The sequence below is a fragment of the Furipterus horrens genome, unplaced genomic scaffold (genome assembly GCF_987537825.1).
Source record: "Furipterus horrens unplaced genomic scaffold, mFurHor1.1.pri manual_scaffold_10, whole genome shotgun sequence".
NCBI classification, from domain to species: domain Eukaryota; kingdom Metazoa; phylum Chordata; class Mammalia; order Chiroptera; family Furipteridae; genus Furipterus; species Furipterus horrens.
Genome location: NW_028327180.1, coordinates 82,990,363 through 82,997,228, shown reverse-complemented (window position 1 = coordinate 82,997,228; position 6,866 = coordinate 82,990,363).

Genomic DNA, 6,866 nt, shown 5'->3' with positions numbered 1-6,866 from the left:
CGCCACCGCAGCCTTCACGCTCCAGGTTAGATACCCCAGGGTCTCAGGGGCCTGGGGTTCTCTCTCTGTGCTTCACCTCCAGGCTTTGCTCACACTTTCTCCTGCCTGGAACCCTGCCCTCCTCTGCCCTGGCTAAGCAGTCACTGCCACCAGCGATTCCTGGACACAGCCCTGGGGCCTCGGGGCCTTGCTCCGGGACTGAGAAAATCACACTCTATCTCGGGGGTGGGGGGGGGGGGGAGAAGATGCTTCCTCTGCCCTCAGTAGGAGATGCGACGCCATCTTTTCAGACTGGTTTTCTCTTGTTCCTCTTTTAACTCAATGGTCTGTGGTGTGGAGTGGGCTGCACCCATGTGGCCACATGGGGGTCATTTGCCTAGCAGATCAGTTCTGGCTCCTAGCCTTTCCACAGTTCTCTGAGCTCCGCCGAGAGCTCATTTCTGGGGGATGGTTTAAAGAACACGCCACTGCTGCCATCCTCTGCACAGACTAGGTGTAAGCCTGAAGCTGAGACGCTCAGCCAAGAGCTGGGTGAACACATTTCACTGGATGCCCCCTCTCCGTCACTCAGACCCCCTTGCCTTTTGGAATGACAGGTCAGTGAGGTCTGTAAGAAAAAGCATCTCTGTGAAAACAGCTATGGATGTTGTCAAAGGTTAAGCTGCAAAAATGTTCAGTGTGGCTTTGTTTATGATACTAAAAGCCTAAAATAACCCACATGTTCAACAGTTCAGTGAAGTGTGGTATATTACAAAGCTGCATCCCAAGAAGAATAATTAATGACACTAGCAGATGGTCACAATTTATCTTTAAGAGGAAAAAAGCAGATCAGAAACCATTATGTTAAAAGAGGGAAACCTCGAGAGACAGAGGTCAAAGACGCAGCGGGTACAGTCTAAGAGTGCAGGCTTGGAAGCTAGCGGGCCCAAGTCCAAAGGCAGACTCCGCCACCCTGTAGCCAGGAGACAATAGACAAGTCGCTGAACCTGAACACCGGTGTCGCAGCATCTGTGAAGCGGGGAGGACACTGCCCCTGTGACGTACACCAGGCACTGAGCACAGTGTCACTGCACAGACCGAGCACCCAGTGAACATGAGCTTTTGTGATTGTATGCACCAGAGTGTGGGCAATGCTGAGCACGGTGGTATGAGAGTGATGTTTATTTTCTTACATTTGCTTATTGGTTTTTATTTTTCTGCAATGAATGTATATTGCTTCTATTAATTAAAAAAATAATAAAAACAAACAAGACTTCATAAGGAGGCGGCCCGATGAAACTCATTCCTGCCAGCATGTTGTTGAGGACGTAGCTTATTATGATGCACTTATTAGATTTTGTGGGGAGAAACCAATTCATTCTTGGTACCAGGAGATTTCCCCGATCACACTGGCCGCCTGTGGGCTTGAAGCCACAGCCATGTAACTAACCTCAATGTCCAGTGCGAGGGGATCATTTAAATAACCTACAACCCAGCTATACAAAGTGCATAAAACATGCAAAAGAGTTCCACCAAAGAGTTAGTTTTACCCCAGGGACCAGGGCAATTTTTTCACAATAATCTTGCATCACAATAAAATGGAAATGATATTATTTCTTGTAGTAGAAAAATAACTTAGTAACACATAAAGATATTGACAATTTATGACATTTAAAAAGAAATTTGCAAAGGAATTTCATTTATACAAGAACGGCTTTACATATCAGACAGAAAGAAGACACCCTAAAATATGAACAATGGTTATCCCAGAGGAACACACACATTTTCATTTTCTTCTCATTTGTCCATGTGCTCTCAATTTCCCACAATACATATCTATAACTTCTGTGATCAAAATTTTTTTTTTTCTTACAAGGAGAGGTTTGGCCTAACGTCTTGCCTGTATTAAGTGTCTGAGGCACGGTGGACTATATTTTTAGCCTCTCTCCTGCCTCAACTTGCTCCCCACCACTGTGTGCTGGCTTTCGCGCCCGCTTTTAATTGGCGCCATCTTGCTTTCCTTCCCGAGTCCTTGTAAAAGGCCTGAAATCCTTGTTGGAATGAGGCAAGGCAGAAGCCAGGGCGCAGGTCCAGCCCACTGCTCCCCGTCCAGTGGTTCCCCACCGCCCCAGACCGCCTCCTGGAGTATTGTTCTAATTAGTGGGGACAAAAGCAAACCCAAAGGCGGAACTATAAACACCAGAGGCAGAGACCCATAAACAGCTGGGTAACCAACTCCAGCTGTGCAGATGGCTCGCCCCTTGCCCCTCCTTCACGCTGGGGGCTGCGTGGGGGCTGGGCTGGCCACTGAGGACTTGCCTCTGCCTCCCAGGCTTCACCACTAGCTGCCACGAACTGGGCAGTTAGAGAATTGAGGGGGTCAGTCTTAAGTGCTTTTACATTCATGTGAGCAAGGGGTGTGGGGGCCAAGACTCCTCAAAGTCACCTAAACTCTATTACCTATGACCCTGAGCCTCAATCTTCCTATCTGTAAAATGGGTTAGAGAAGAACTAAGAAACTAGATGGGCCTTCTCAGCTCAACTATGTTATGCTTAACACATAAATCTATGCACTGGAACTAAATGCCTATAATATACCTATCTATAATATAATAAAAATACATACTCTGTGATAACAGAAACATAGACCATAATAAAATGATCTGTAATATAACCCATACATCATATTCTATATTATTATATAATGTTCTTTAGTATAGTATTTTATATTATTAAATGACTATCTATGAATATCTGTGATCACAGAATATATAGAGACAAGCCAGGAAGACTTTCTGTAAGAAGAGACTTAAGGGCTATGAATCTGAGAGGCAGGGGAAATGAGCCTCTGAAAATGTCATGATGGAGAAGAAGGGAGAGACTTAAGGGAGAGGGGATTTATGGGGCTGTTTGGGGTCATCCAGGGAAGGAATCTGTGCCCATCTTGCATCACATAGACCCAGCTTGGCATGGCAGAGGGTGAAAACTTAATATTGTTAAGACAGCAACTCCCCAATGACCTACAGATTCAACACAGTCACTATAGAAATCCCAGCTATCTTCTTTTATGGAAATTGACAAGTTGATCCTAAAATTCACAAGGAACCCAAAATAGCCAAAAACAATTTTGAAAAGAAAGAACAAAGCTACAGGGATTATTCCTGACTTCAATAATTACTACAAAGTTACAGTAATCAAGACTGTGTGAAACTGGCTATAGACCAATAGAATAGAATTAGGGATATAGGTATATACTTATATTTATGGCCAACTGACTTTTGACAAGGTTGCTATAACAATTCACTAGGAGGAAAGAACAGTCTTCTCACAAAATAGTGCTGGAACAACTGGCTACCCATACCCAAAAGAGTGAAATTAGACTTCAGTGCCACATGGTATGCAAAAATTAACTCAAAGTGGATCTAAAACCTAAATAACCTATCTGTTAAGGTTCTAGTATCCAGAATACATAAAGAAACTCTCACAACTCAACAACAAAGACAAAACAACCCAGTTCAAAAATGGGCAAAGAACTTCAACAGACGTTCCTCCAAAGAAGACATACCAATGGCCAGCAAACACATGAAAAGATGCTCATCATCCTTAATTGTCAGAAAAACGCCAAGTCAAAAACCACAATAAGATACCACTTCACACCCACTAGGATAGATCTAATGAAAAACATGGAAAATGACAAGTTCTGAGGAGGCTCTGGAGAAACTGGAAGCCTCCTCCATTGCTGGTGGGATTGAAAAATGGCTGAACCATTGCAGAAAACAACTTGAAGTACTAATACGCGCTACGGCAAAATGAACCTTGAAAGCATTATGCTAAAGGAAAGAAACCAGATGCAAAAGACTACATATTGTAGGATTCCATTTATGTGCCTTGTCCAGAATAAGCAATCCATGGGAAGTAATTTAGTGTTTGCCAGAGGCTGAGAAGACGGAAGAATGGGGAATAACAGCTAATGAACATGAACTTTCTTTTTGAGGTGATAAAATGTTCTAGAATTAAACTGTAGTGATAGTTACACAACTTTGTGAATGTATTAAACAGCACTGAATTAACTGTGCACTTTGAAGCATTATTTTATGGTGTGTGAATTACATCTCAATTTTTAAAAATAAGAGCTGCCTATAGTCCTGTATATGTATTTTTTATCGTGGTAAAACATATATAACATAAAACTTGCTGTTTTAACCATTTTTAGGTGGACAGTTCGGTAGCATTAATTACATTCACATTGGTGTGCCACCATCACTACTCTGTTTCCAACATTTTCCACCACCCCAAGCAGACACTCTGCACCCATGAAGCAGTAACTTCTCTCTCTCTCCCCCCAGCTCTTGGTAACCTCTCATCACCTTCCATCTCTGTGAGTTTGCCTATTCTTGATATTTTATATAAGTGGAATCATACAATATTTGTCCCCTTGTGTCTGGCTTACTTCACATTCTATAATGTTTTCAAGTTTAATTCCTGTTGTAGCATTTACCAAAAGTTCATTCTTTTTTTTTGACTGAATAATATTCCACTGCAGGTATATTCCACATTTTGTTCATCCAGTCACCTGTTGTTGGACACCTAGGTTGTTCCCAGCTTTGGCTACTATGAATCATGTTTAACTCTTTGAGGAACTGTTTTCCACAGAGGGTGTACCATTTTACAGCCCCACCGACAATGTATGAGGGTTACAATTTCTCTATATCATCAATTCTTCATTTAAAAACTTGTAGCCATCCTAACAGGTGTGAGGTGGTTTTGATTTGCATTTCCCTGATGGCTAATGATGTTGGGCATCTTCTCATGTTAACCATTTTCATATCTTCTTTGGAGAAATACCTATTCAAATTCTTTGCTCATTTTTAAATTGAGTTGTTCTTTATATATTCTGAATATTAAACCCTTATCAGACATATGGCTTGCAAAAAGCTTTTCCCATTCTGTGGACTGTCTTTTCATTCTATTGATAGTGTATTTTCATGCACAAAAGTTTTTAATTTTAATGAAGACTAATTTAGCTGTTTTTCTTTTGTTGCCCATACTTTTGGTGTCATATTTAAGAAACTATTACCAAATCCAAGGTCATGGAGATGTGCACTTATGTTTTCTTCTATTAGTATTATAGTTTAGCCCTTACATTTGATCAATTTTGAGTTAATTTTTGTATATGGTGTGAGGCAAGGGTCCAGGTTCAAAGTTCTGCATGGTGTGTCCAGATTTTGCCTACCATGGGAATGATAGATAATACCCTCAGAGGGTTGTTACAAGAATTAAGAGATATTACTTGACTAGCAGAGGACCTTCCTGACTCAGAGTGAGGAGTACTTTTTATTATTCATATTATTTAATTTATTGATGTTCTTGTTTATGGTATTATTACCCCACCACCCACCATTGATCAGCAGCCCAGACTTGTAGGGAGGTTCATACTGGCCTTAGCCTTGAGATGCTGGGTGATATTGCCCCCTGGTGGACATATTCTGAACTGTATAAGATAAGTCTGACCCACTAGAGTAGTGGTTCTCAACCTTCCTAATGCCATGACCCTTTCAGTTCCTCACGTTGTGGTGACCCCCAACCACAACTAAAGCATAGTGATTAATCACAAAAACAATATATAATTATATTTGTGTTTTCCGATGGTCTTAGGCGACCCTGTGAAAGGGTCGTTAGACCCCCAAAGGGGTCGCGACCCGCAGGTTGAGAACTGCTGCAGTAGAGTAAGAGTCAAAATTCAGCTCCGTTTCTTTCCTCTTACCTATAAATAGTTCAGCGTGTACTTCTTAGGATCAATGATATACTCTTACATAACAGTACAATAATCAAAATCAAGAAACTTGACATCGATACAATTATATTATCCAACCCACACAGTCAATATTCACATTTTGTCGATTGTCCCTTTGGTGTCCTTTATAGCTAGTTACTTCCTAGTCCAGGACCCCTCTGGGGTCACGTGTGACATTTGATTGACAGGTCCCTTTAGTAGACTTTAATTGCTAACCATTTCTCAGCTTTTCTTTATCTTTCATGACCTTGACATTTTTGGAGTTCAAGGCAGTTATTTGCAAAATGTCCCCCACCTTGGTTGCGTCTGCCGTTTCCTCTTGGCTACATTCATGTTACCAGTTTTTGGTCAGGAACATCACAAGCTGTGTCCTTGTTCAGTGTTGGTTTGTCCCAACACTGATGATGTTAATTAACTCTGAGGCCCCCATCTGAGGGCCAGAGGGGAGCAGAGACTTGCCTGTAGTCACACAGCAAGTCAGGGTCTTGACAAGGGCTCAGGAAAACTTCAACAAGGCAAGAACTTCCCCCACTGCCCTTGGGCCCTGGACTCTGATGGTGAAGGTCAACGGTGGTACAACCTTCACGGCCCCATCTCACACCAGTCCAGCTGCCCAGAGCCCCTTCGTTTCTGCTTACCTATTTCTTTTTACTTTTCTTGGGACCTTCTCATTCCACAGATGACTACATTATCTTAATTTTTTTGAAATGTTTCAGCCAAAGCTAAAATCCCATTGGAAGACCCCCACTTCTCTGTCCCCTCCCCCTCCTGTTGCCAGCTTGGTGGGAGAGATACATATCTATACTCTCAGAAAAAATGCACACTGTGTAGCATTCTCTGTCCACAAATGGTCACATGGATAGGTAAGTCAGCATTGCAGAAATGTCCCCGCAGGACTAAATGTTTTCAACTGCGCTGTCATGTTGCAGCATGTGGCTGCACTAGAGGCTATGTAGCTGATCCCCCAGGAGTGGACATCAACTATTTCCGGTGCTTTGCTATTATGACACACACTGCCCGGAGCACACGAGCCAGGGCTTCTCTGAGGGAAATGCCCACCTCCAGAGCTGGCCTGCTCCTCGGGCACCAGACT